Here is a 12,973-nt window from a genome sequence, read left to right as displayed (position 1 = left end):
GTAAACATATACAATCAGCAAGACTTGCTTTCTCCTGGAATCTGTACTTCCTGGCACTGGCTGCCAGCCATCCTTGGGACTCCTTGGTTTGTGTCTCTGCCTGCCGCCGTTTGGAGATGCCCCCTCCTTCTCGCTTCTGTGACTTCCAGGTTCTCTTCCCATGACCTCCAGTCATCCAGAGTAAAACCCACCCTCATTCAGTGGGCCAGACCTTAACTAAAAACAGCATCTTCAAGAGGGGCCCCAGCGCCAGCCCCCCTGCCCCCTGCTTGCCCTGCCCCTCAGGGGCTGACCCTGCGGGCTGCATTTCATTTTTTTTTTTACACTTTTTTAAATTAAAGTTAATAGATCACAAAGAATGTTACATTAAAAAGCATAAAAAAAAATAAGAGGTTCCCATATACCCCATTCCCCACCCCCTCACCCCATCATTTTTGTAAATTGTAGTTTTTTGAAGCTATATACATCACACACAAAAATGTCACTTTAAAAACTATAAGAGGTTCCCATATACCCCTCACCCCACCTCACCCCACGTTTCCTACATCAACAACCTCTTTCATCATAGTGGCACCGTCATTGCATTTGATAAGTACATTTTGGAGCACTGCTGCACCACATGGATATTAGTTTACACTGTAGTTTACACTCTCCCCCAGTCCATTCAGCAGGTAAGGCAGGATATATAAAGTCCAGCATCTGACCCTGCAGTATCATTTAGGACAACTCCAAGTCCCAAAAATGCCCCCACATCACATCCCTTCTTCCCTCTGTCTGCCCTCAGCAGCTACCGAGGCCACTTCCTCGCCTCAGTGCTACAATTTCTTCTATTACTCGTCACAGTACTTTCTTCCAGGCTGCCACGTCACCGGTTCCCAGCTGAGGAAAGGGAGGCGCCAGCCAGAGACGGGAAGGCAGGAGGAAAAGAAAGCCGGGATGCTTGTGCCCCTACCCTCTCCCTTCAGCGGCATCTCTAGCATCTCCCCCGGGGCTCCGGCTCCCATAGCGAGAAGCCCCGTGCTTCCAGTTTCTGCCAACGGACGCCTCCCATTTGTTCCTCCAGCCCGAGCTGGGCCTGGCTGCCCCTCTGGCCCCGGCTGATCTGTCAGCTCTTCCATCGCCTGTGTGAACAATCCCTGCCTCAGTTCCTTCTGTGTTCAGTGCTCTTTGCCTGCTCGTGCCCTGACTGATGCCGACAGCCCACTGCTCCTAACCTGTACCTTTAAGAAGAAAAGATAAAGCACTTCTCCTACCGTGATGGTTTGAAGCTGCATGGACCCCAGAAAACTATGTTCTTAAAGGGGAAGCTGACTTGGCCCAGCGGTTAGGGCGTCCGTCTACCACATGGGAGGTCTGCGGTTCAAAACCCGGGCCTCCTTGACCCGTGTGGAGCTGGCCCATGCGCAGTGCTGATGAGCGCAAGGAGTGCCGTGCCACGCAGGGGTGTCCCCCACGTAGGGGAGCCCCACGCGCAAGGAGTGCGCCCCGTAAGGAGAGCCGCCCAGCGGGAAAGAAAGTGCATCCTGTCCAGGAATGGCACCGCACACACAGAGAGCTGACACAACAAGATGACGCAACAAAAAGAGACACAGATTCCCATGCTGCTGACAACAAGATGACGCAACAAAAAGAGACACAGATTCCCGTGCCGCTGACAACAACAGAAGCGGACAAAGAAGACAATGCAGCAAATAGACACAGAGAACAGACAACGGGGGGTGGGGGGAGATTAATTAATTAATTTTTTTAAAAAGTTAATCCATTCAGACAGATAAAGGAAGCATGGAAGCAAGAAGCTGGAAGCAACAGAAAGAAGGGAGAGACCAGTAGGCGCCACCATGTGCCTGGCCATGTGACAGAGGAGCCCAGGGCCACCAGCAGCCGGTCCTCTGGAAGAGGGTCTCATGCTGATGATGCCTCGACTGGGACATTTTCGTGGCCTCAGAACTGTAGGCTTGGAAGCGAATAAGTTCCCATTGCACACGTCAGCCTATTCCTGGTATATTGCTTTCAGCAGCCTTGCAAACTAAACACCTACTAATTGGAAATGCCGCCAGATCCATCACTGGCTCCTCCTTATTGCACTGATTGTTCTGTTCTTGTGCCAACACCAAACTCTTGGACGTTCTAGAGAGTCTAGAGCTCTAGACATCCTTGGTAAAAGGTCATTGCTATTCTTTTTCAAAAATATTTCCCTTCTTGCCCACATTCTCTTCCACAGGAACTTTGGAATCAGTTTGACAAGTTGCCCGAAAAATCTTGCCTACTGGGATTTTGATTGCGATTTCATTTTATTTACATTAACATAGAGAGAATGATGTTAATATAGAGAGAATGAAGTCTTCACGATTCTGAATATTCCATCCTTGAATGTGACCTTTCTCACCATTTATTCAGATTTTCTTTCATATTCTTCAGTAACGTTAATGAAACATTGTTTTATAGGTCCTCTTGTTTCTTGTTAGATCAATTCCCAAGCATTTTCTAGATTTTGTGGTGGTTGTGATTAGCATCTCATTTCCTTTATGTATTTAATTAGTTATTGCCATTGTTAAGAATGCTATTGGTTTTTATGTTGACCTTATATTTTGCCATTTTCCTTAACTCTATAATTAATTCTAGTAATTTGACAAGTGATTGAATCTCTGGAATATTCTAGGTACAAGACAAACTCTATCTACAAATAATGACAGTTTTTTTCCTCTTCTTTTCCAACTACAGCTTTTTTTATTGCCAAGACTCCAGTTTTAGTTAGAAGCAGTGACAGAGAACTTGAACTTACCTTGCTCCTGACTTTTAATAGGAATGAATCTATTTCATCATTAAATATGATATTTGCTTTAGATTTCTGGCAGGCAGCCTTTATCAAGCTAAGGAAGCTTATTTTTGTTCCTAAGAGTTCAGGGATTTTTTTTCCCTTCGATCAGGAAAAAAAGGCCTCCACTTTGGAAAACCAGAGAAACCAGACCGAAATTTTCCAGATCTGCTAGAATGCACCAGAGAGTCAACAACCACGCCAGAAGAATCACTGTGCCAGATTCTGAGAAAGGAGGGAAGCCCAGGAGGGAAAGCCAGTGCTCGAGGCTACATGGGGGGCAGAATTCTAAAATGGCTCCGAGACCCCCGTCTCCAGCTTTACACGCCTCTTTTCCCAGTTACTCAAGCCAACATAAATCTAGGTGCTTCTGTGAAAGGATTCTGCAACTGCAAATAAGGACACAACTCGTTTGACCTTAAGATAGATTATACTTGATGGGCCTGACCTCATCAGGCAAGCATGGAAAAGGGGCGGGATTCTTCCTGGCAAAAGGGATTCATTGCAAGGGAGGCGTCTGTTTCTGGCTTTGAAGGTGGAAGGGGACCACATAGCTCTCCTGGCTGAGAGTAGTCCCCACCTGCGAGCCTGCAAGGAAACGGGGACCTCAGCCCTACCACCACGAGGCACCAAATTCTACTGACACCCCGACTGAGCCTCAAAGGGAAATCCGAGCCCCAGACGAGAGCACGACCCGGCCAACCCCTCGAAGGCCACCCCGGGAGGGCCTGGGCAGGGACCCCAGCCACACAAGGTCAGACCTCTGACCTACCGATGACGACAGGTGCTGCTTTCAGCTGCTACATTGATGGTGATCTGTTGTGCAGCCTAGGAAATGAGTACAGGCTGCTTTTCCTTAGGGACCTTTGCTGCCTCCAGAGGAGGCAGCTGATGGTCTGAGTGGCACTTTGACAGCTTCACCGGGTAGGAGAACAAGGAACTGAGGCCAGGGCCTGCAGTTTGAAAATCAAGAGACACCCATTGAAATAATTCATCAGTCAAGGAAAACAAGCCACAATGCAAATTAGAAAATAGGTCGAATTGAATGGTCATGAAAATATCACATGTCAGCATTTGTGAGATTGCATCTAAAGCCGTGCCTACTGGGAAATGTAGTTTTAATCACATATTAGAAATGATAAGGCTGAAAATCAACAAGAATAACAGCAAATTGAACCAAAGAGTGAAGGAAGGTGATAGAAATAAGAACAAAATAATGAAATTTTTAAAAGCAGCCAACGGAGAGGATCAACAAAGTCAAAAGTTGATTCTTTGAAATGTAAAAAAAAATTGACAAACCGTACTGCTGAGCTTGAGTAAGAAAAAACTAGAGAACACACAAATAAATAATATCAGATGGAAAAGAGGACAGCACACACAGATCTCACAGACATTAAAAAGAGGATGAAAGTTAAACATATAATTACCCTATGACCCAGAAATTTCACTTCAAGGTATAGACCCAAAAGAATGGAAGACAGGAAAGCAGACGTGGCTCAACTGATAGGGCATCCGCCTACCACATAGAGGGTCCAGGGTTCAAACCCAGGGCCTCCTTGACCCGTGTGGAGCTGGCCCATGCACAGTGCTGATGCATGCAAGGAGTGCCCTGCCCCTCAGGGGTGTCCCCCACATAGGGGAGCCCCACGCACAAGGAGTGCACCCCTTAAGGAGAGCCGCCCAGCGCGAAACAAAAAGTGCAGGCTGCCCAGGAATGGCGCCGCCCACATGGAGAGCTGACACAGCAAGATGACGCAGCAAAAAGAAACACAGATTGCTGGTGCCGCTGACAAGAATGCAAGTGGACACAAAAGAACTCACAGTGAATGGGCCCAGAGAGCAGACAAGGGCAGAGGGGGAGAGAAACAAAATTTAAAAAATAATAAATCTTTAAAAAAAAAAAAAGAATGGCAGACATCCACACAAAACCATATACATGAATATTCATAGTAGCATTAGTCGTAAGAGCCAAAAGGCAGAAACAACCCAAATGTCCACCAGCTAATGAATATAAAGGAACAAATTATTAATCATGCTACAATGTGGATGAACCTTGAAAACATGCTCAACGAAAGACAAAAAAAAAGCACATATCGTGCAATTCCATTTATATGAAATGTCCAGAACAGGCAAATCCATAGAGATGAAAAGAAGAAAAGTGATTGCCAGGGGTGGGGGGGAATGGACAGTTGTTGCTAACAGGTACGGGGTTTCTTTTGGGGTGAGGAAAATATTCCTGAATTAGTTGGAGGCGACGACAGCACAACGTAGTGAATATGTTTGTTGGGTGAAGTCCCAAAAGATGATGCAAAGGTGTGCTTTAAAATGGTCAGCTCAGTGTTAGGTGAAATTTTTTCTCAATTAAAAAAAAATTGCAAAAAAGAAAAAGGGGGCTATTAGAAACAAGTTTATGGGGAAGTGGATGTGGCTCAACCGATAGAGCATCCGTCTACCATATGGAGGGTCCAGGGTTCAAACCTAGGGCCTCCTGGCCTGTGTGATGAGCTGGCCCATGTGCAGTGCTGCCATGTGCAAGGAGTGCCGTGCCACGCAGGGGTGTCCCCCGCATAGGGGAGTGCGCCCCACGAGGAGAGCCGCCCCGCGTGAAAAAAAGTACAGCCTGCCCAAGAGTGGCACCACACACACAGAGAGCTGACGTAGCAAGATGACGCAAAAAAAGAGACACAGATCCGGGTGCTGCTGACGAGAATACTAGCAGACACAGAAGAACACACAGCGAATGGACACAGAGAGCAGACAATGGGGTGGGGGTGGGGATAAATAAAAAAATTAATCTTTTTTAAAAAAAAGAAAAGAAACAGGTTTCTGCCGCTGCCTCTGCAGACCTCGGGTCCCTTTCTGCAGCTCCCACCACGTCACCCTCAGGCCCTTCCCAAAGCTCCTCTCTGAGGGTGGGAGGGAGGACAGCTGCCCCAGAGGCCTGAGTGCACATCATCAGCCAGCCCAGACTCAACAAGAGTCTGCATCAATCACAAACCCTCAGGAGAGCGCAGCTAGACTCAGACGTCCCCCCTGGTCGAATCAAGTGTGGCCCGGGTGACGGGACCATGTGGTATAAATTCTCTTCCCAGGGAAGGGTGGAGGAGTTCTAAGAGAAGGAGGGCTGGACAAACACCCACCCCCCAAATAAAATGACGCTTCCACTCCAATTTGTCACTGTCCCTCAAAGAATGTGGAACGCAGAACCGATGTCCAAAAACCAAGATCCCAACAGAATGCACAGAGCAGACTCGTCCCCTCCATTATCTGGCTCTCAGCCTCTTACAATGCAGCCTGGCCACACTGTTGGCTCACCCTGAGTCCTTGGTCCCTGTAATCATTTTCAATGGCCACTGTAACAAATTGCCACAAGTCCAGTGGCTAAAAACCACACAAATGTATTCGCTTACTGTTCTGGAGATCGGAAGTCCAAAATCGGCTTCACTAACCTGAAGTCAAGGTGTGGGCGGGGACGGGTCCTGCTTCTCCTGGCTGCCCCCATTCCTTGGCCTGAGGCCCCTCCTCCAGCACGCATCACTCCAACTCTGCTACGTCATCACTCCACCTTTTCCTCTGAGTTGTCTCCCTCTTATAAGGACACTTGGGATTACATTTAGGGCCCACCTGGATAACCCAGTACTGTCTCCCTACCTTGAGATCCTTAACATAACCACATCTGCAAAGTCCCTTTTGCCATGTAAGGTCACAGTCACGGGTTCCTGAGATGAGAATGTGGACATCTTTGGGGGGCCATTTTTCCGCCTACCACAGTCACCCCGAGCCTCTGCCCCTCTGGGAATCGCTGTCCCTATTGCCTCTCCACCACCCCATGCCAGAGTGTCTTCACCAGTCTCCTGCCAGTGCCTAGTTTTATACTGCCTGGGACAATGCCCCCTGGTCCTACAAGTACTGAAGGTCACCCCACATCAGATGTCCCATGGGCCTGGGACCTGTTACCACCACCACCACCCTCTGCTGACATTCCACTAACCTGGACCCCCCATGGCCTGGCCCCAGATCCTTACCACCGGCCCCACCCTCCACTCAAGACAGCTCTGTGCCCCCCATTGCCCACTGATCCCTCTCCAGCTGCCAGGTTCATCTCCAGATTTCTCCCAGGCCCCAGAAGCAGATGATGGGTGGATGGATGGATGGATGGATGGATGGATGGGTGGATGGAGAGATGGGTGGATGGATGATGGATGATGGATGGATGGGTGGATGGATGATGGATGATGGATGGATGGATGGGTGGATGGAAAGATGGGTGAATGGATGATGGATGATGTATGGATGGGTGGGTGGATGGATGGATGATGGATGGAGGGATGGATAGATGGATGATGGGTGGGTGGATGGATGGATGATGGGTGGGTGGTTGGATGTATGGATGAATGATGGGTGGGTGGGTGGATGGATGGATGATGGGTGGGTGGATGGATGGATGGATGATGGATGATGGGTGGGTGGATGGATGGATGATGGGTGGGTGGTTGGATGTATGGATGAATGATGGGTGGGTGGGTGGATGGATAATGGATGATGGATGGATGGATGGATGGATGATGGATGATGAATGGAAAGATGGGTGGATGGATGATGGATGATGGATGGATGGGTGGGTGGATGGATGGATGATGGATGGAGGGATGGATAGATGGATGATGGGTGGGTGGATGGATGGATGATGGGTGGGTGGTTTGATGTATGGATGAATGATGGGTGGGTGGGTGGATGGATAATGGATGATGGATGGATGAATGGATGATGGATGATGAATGGATGGATGGGTGATGGATGGATGGATGGGTGGGTGGATGGATGATGGGTGGGTGGATGGATGGATGGATGATGGATGATGGGTGGGTGGATGGATGGATGATGGGTGGGTGGTTGGATGTATGGATGAATGATGGGTGGGTGGGTGGATGGATGGATGGATGATGGGTGGGTGGATGGATGGATGGATGATGGATGATGGGTGGGTGGATGGATGGATGATGGGTGGGTGGTTTGATGTATGGATGAATGATGGGTGGGTGGGTGGATGGATAATGGATGATGGATGGATGAATGGATGATGGATGATGAATGGATGGATGGGTGATGGATGGATGGATGGGTGGGTGGATGGATGGGTGAATGGATGGATAATGGAAGGAGGGAGAGAGAGAAGGGATGGAGGGATGGAAGTGACTGGAACCAAGTAGCCCAGCTCTCTCCAACTCCAGGTAAAGAGGCTGAGACCATGTCTCCTTTCTCATCCTACCTCCAGCTAAGAGTCAAGGGGGCAGGTTTTGAAATCAGACACAGCAGAGGTGTACAGGCTGTACTGCTGTGCCATTCTGGGAGAGTCATTTACCCTCTCCATGCCTCTGTTTTCCTGTCCATTGCAGGGGATGGTGACAGTACTCACCTTATACATTGTTGAGTCAATGAGATAATCCATGCAGAGCCTTCAGCACAGATCAGATCCCAGCAGCCTCAAAGGATGCTTGCTTGCTCTGGTCGCTGGGTCCCTCACTCCCTGGACCTCCCTTCTGCTGCCTCTGAGCCATAAAGCAGCATCGAGCCCTGTCCTGGCCCACAGTCTGCTCCCAAGCCGACGAGAGGTTCAGGCAGCAGGGTGAGTGCTGGGAGAGCGAGAAGCCCAGCATTGCCAGTCCTGAGAGGGCCCCTGGGCCATCCTGCCAGCCCTTCTGCCACTGAGGGCTGGAGCAGCCTGTGGTCAAGACCAGCGACCCTCGGCCAGCCCTGCGCTCCCGCTCAGAAAGAGGCTGCTCTCGAGCAGGGGACTTGGGCTGAAGTCCCAAAGGATGATGCAAAGGCTGTGTTTGTCTGGCAGGTGGGGCTTCTGGGCCTTGGCCCTCCAGAAGGCGGGGTGCGGCTGGCTGAAAAGCCCAGGACTCAGGTCACAGACAATTCCCTTCCTACCACTGAGCCGTGGCCCAGAGGCAACGCGAGAAGTGTCAGGTGCATCACCTGTGCCTGCTGGACCCCTTCCCTGCAGCGGAGAAGCACATACAGAGCCGTCGGCAGCGGGAGGGCAGCACGGCATCCGGTCCTTTGGGGGCTCCGCACGGCTGGCGTGGGACCTGCAGGAAGGGAATGTGGCCGACCCCCAAAGGGCCTCGAAGGCCAAGCTAACAAGCTTGGACCTTTTTCCAAAAGTGGCAGATAGTTCCAGAAGGGTCCAAAACACAAGACAACAGTGGCTGGAGGAGTCTCTGTCCCTGTCTTTGGGGCCGACTAACCAAGTACCACAAAGCGGGTGGCTTGCGGTGGGTTGACTTGTGTACCCCAGTCGGGGCATGCTCCTGGTCGTGGTCCACGTTCTGGTGGTGCTGACCCTTTGGAGCTAAAATCCCTTCAAGAGGTGACTTTTCAGGTATGGTGCCACTGAACGCATTAGGCGCTTTTTTTTTTTTAATTTTAAGATTTATTTTATTTATTTCTCCCCCGACCCTTCTTTGCACTTGCTGTCTGCTCTCTGTTCATCTTCTTTTTTAGGAGGCACTGGAAACCAAACCCGGGACCTCCCGAGTGGGAGAGAAGCACACAACCACTTGAGCCACCTCTGCTTCCGGCTTGCTGTGTCTCTCATTGTGTCTCCTCTCTGTGTCTCTTTGTTGCGTCATCTTGTTGCACCAACTTGTCACGCCAGCCCAGCACATCAGCTCACTGTCGTTAGGAGGCATCGCTCATCTTCTTTAGGAGGCACCCGGAACGGAACCCAGGACCTCCCATGTGGTAGGCAGGTGCCCAACTGCTTGAGCCACACCTGCTTCTCCAGGTTGGGCTCTAATCCAGATTACTGGAGTCTTTTATAAGCAGAGTGAAACTCAAACAGAGAGAGAAGCCACCGGAAGCAGCCTGAAACCGGAAGTCAACGGAACCCGGAGGAGCGAAGAAGAAGCCGCCGTGTCATCTGCCTGATAATGCAAGAGCCAGAAGACACCCAGCCCAGCAGCAAGCCAGTCGTCCAGCCTCTGCAACCGTGAGCCAATAGATTTCTGTTGTTAAGCCGACCCATTGCACGGTATTTGAGCTGCCAGGAAAATAAAAACCGGGGCTCAAAACCACAAAAATCATTGTCTCACAATTCTAGAGGCCAGAAGTCCAAAATCGAGGTGTCAGGAGAGCCATGCTCCCATCTGAACCCTAGAGAGGAGAATCCTTTCTTGCCTCTTCCACGGGGCTGGGGAGATGGGAGGCGAGAAAGAGGAGGGTCCTGGAGGTGCAGGGGACCTGCTCGAGACCATTGGAGGCTCGGTTCCCAGGGCCTGAGAGCCCGGGGAGGGCTTTGCTTGAAAGGAAAGACGAGCGGGTCAGCCCGCGCCCGGCGGCTGTCACCAGGCGCCCACGTCGCCAACGCCACTCACCCAGGCGCCCCGCGCAGGGAGCTGCTCCCGCGGCTGTGCATTATTAAATTATTCCTGGGGAAATTAGGGGAGAGGCATGAATAATTCAGAGCAGGGAACAGAGTGGAATCTAATAAACCCTGTCTGCCTGCTCCAACTCTGACATGACTACCAAAGCGTGCGAGTAAGACCTGCCGGGGAGTCGGAAATTAGAATTCAAGGCCGCGGGATTGTGCGCTGGTGGACGTCGCCTGGGAAGCTCATTTGAAGAGAGCTGTGCCGTCCGCTTTCCAACTGCCAATCAGGGAGGAAAAGATCCCAGACTAAGTCCCAAAGCTCCCGCCCTCGGGGCTCAAGCAAGGAGGGGCCGGGCCAGCCCCTGGGGTCTAGGTGGGTCTCTGCAAACCTCAGGAGAGCTGGGTGGCTAAACCCGGGCTCCTGGCACTCTTTGGCTGTGTGCCCTGGGGACCACTGCAGGTCTCCATTTGCTTCTCTGTAAAATGGGACTTGAAAATCCAATCTGTCTCACGCAGCTCTTTTGGGCATTCCATGAAACAATGTACAGGAAACGGTTAGTGCCCAGTCCCAGCAGGCTCTCCAGAGAGGCCGGGCACTGTCTTCATTCCCTCCCTTGTAAGGAGACCTGGGAAGAAGAAAGGTGTGTTTCTCCTGGCAGTTCCACATGCCAAATTGTACCCAGTGAAATTTGTCCTTATCCGCAGTGATCTATACCGTGGTAGAAATGCTACATGCTCATTTAAACTTAGTCCAAAAAAAAATGGAGGTGGAAAGCGGCTGTGTCTCAGTCGGTTGGGCTCCCGTCTACTATATGGGGGGCCCTGGGTTCGTGTCCCGGGGCCCCCTTGGGAAGGCAGGCTCGCCCGCAGATGCCATGGAGCACCGCCCGGCCCACAGATGCCTCGGAGAGCCGACTCAGCAAGGTGACACAACAAAAAACAAGAAGGGAGACAAGGGAGAACACAGAAGAGCATGCAGCAAATGGACACAGAGAGCAGACAGCAAGCAAGCCGCAAGGGGGGAGGGGTAATAAAATAAATAAATACAGACACAGAAGAACTCACAGCGAATGGACGCAGAGAGCAGACAGTAGGCAAAAAGCCACAAGGGGGGGATAAAAAAAAAATGAAGGTCAATATTTTCTCCACAAAAGTAAAAAATTAACAGAAGAAAAAAACAAATAGAGGGAAAAAAATACTTTCTCCACAGATACCCCACGCAGTTCCATGATTTTTTAAATGATAAATGATGGAGAAGCCACTGCCCAAACCCTGAGTGGGGACAAAGGTGTGTGCCAGGCCTCATTAAGGCAAGGTCATGGGTGTAGTTACATTAGGAGGGTCCAGCTCAGTGATGGTGGCTGGTGGCACCCACCTGCTAATGCAACATCTCCAGCCCCCTGCAAATGCCCCACCCCGAGAAATCTCGTGAATACACCAGCTGCCCGCACCACTCCCAGGAGATGTGTGCTGGGCCTGTGGTTTCTCGCCTGAGCTTTCACTGTGGACCAGGCACGGAGCCTGCAGGCTGCATGCAACAGCCTTCACCCCCATAGGGAGGACCCGGAATCCTCCAGACACAACGGGGCTGCCACTGTGCCGGCGAGCTCTTGGACTCCCCCTCCCACGCCCACTCATGGTTGGAGGATGGCCGCCTTGAACTCCCTCTATGGGCAGCAGTTGCTGCCTGTCTCTGGCAAGGCTGGAGCCCAGCAGCGGCCAGAAGACTGTTTCCTCATCTATAAAAATGGAGGCAAGCCTACTGCTCTAGTCTTTGTTTTTGTGATTTGAGCGCTTTTTGCGGCAATCCTTCCACAGACCCTTACCGGGCTGTCCAAGGAAGGCACTCTGCTGGGCACAGCCTACAGCGGGCAGCCCTCAGAGGACAGAACCCCCGGCCTAGGAGGGCCCAAGATGACCCGACACACGGTATCAAGGCCCCAGGAGGGCTGTAAGGAACACGGGCCTGGGCTGTGCAAGCTGCCGTTCCAGGGGCGGGGAAGACTTCTGGACAGGAGGAATATGTTTGGCGTTTTAGATTTCCCCTGATTCTGCTGAGAGGTGGGAGACCCTGGAAGGGGCAAGGCCTCCAGCACTCTGACTCAGGGCCGAGATGGGAAGGCAAAGGGGATGCGGGGGAAAGCTGGCCACGAGGACAGTGAGACCCCACCACAGCCTGGGAAGCGAGGGGGGGCGGGTTAAATGGTGAGAGTGGGCGCAGAAGGGAATGGGCCGAGCGCGCAGACTGAGCCAAATTTTGTCCCCCGAAAGGATAGGTCCAAGCCCTAACCCCCAGCGCCTTTGATTGTGACTTTGTTTGGAAATAGGGTCTCTGCCATGCACTAAGCTAAGAATCTCGAGATGACATCATCTTGGATTATCCAGGTGGGACCTAAATCGGAAGGTTGGGCCCTTATAAGAGAAAGGAGCAGCTCTGCGACACAGAGAGCGGCGGAGAGGGCCGGGCGAGGACCCACGCAGAGTGTGCACCTGCAAGCAAGGATGGCCGAGCATTGCCGGCAGCCCCCCAAAGCCAGCAGGGAGTCGGGGAACGCATCTTCTCCCAGAGCCTCCGGGAGGAACCAAGCCTGCCGACCCCGGGATTTCAGACGTCTGGCCTTCCAGTGTGTGAGCCAATCCATTTCTGTTGTTTTGAGGCCCCCCCCAGCCCCCCACTTTGGGGGTATCTTGTTATAGCAGGTCCAGACTCCTACAGAGTCAAAGGCAGGGGGGTGGGAGTAGAATTGGCCTCTTAGGTGCCCACCTGGCCACGGTGGAAG

This window comes from Dasypus novemcinctus, chromosome 2 (assembly GCF_030445035.2).
Source record: "Dasypus novemcinctus isolate mDasNov1 chromosome 2, mDasNov1.1.hap2, whole genome shotgun sequence".
In the NCBI taxonomy this organism is placed as follows: Eukaryota; Metazoa; Chordata; class Mammalia; order Cingulata; family Dasypodidae; genus Dasypus; species Dasypus novemcinctus.
Note: the sequence above shows the minus strand (reverse complement) of the source record.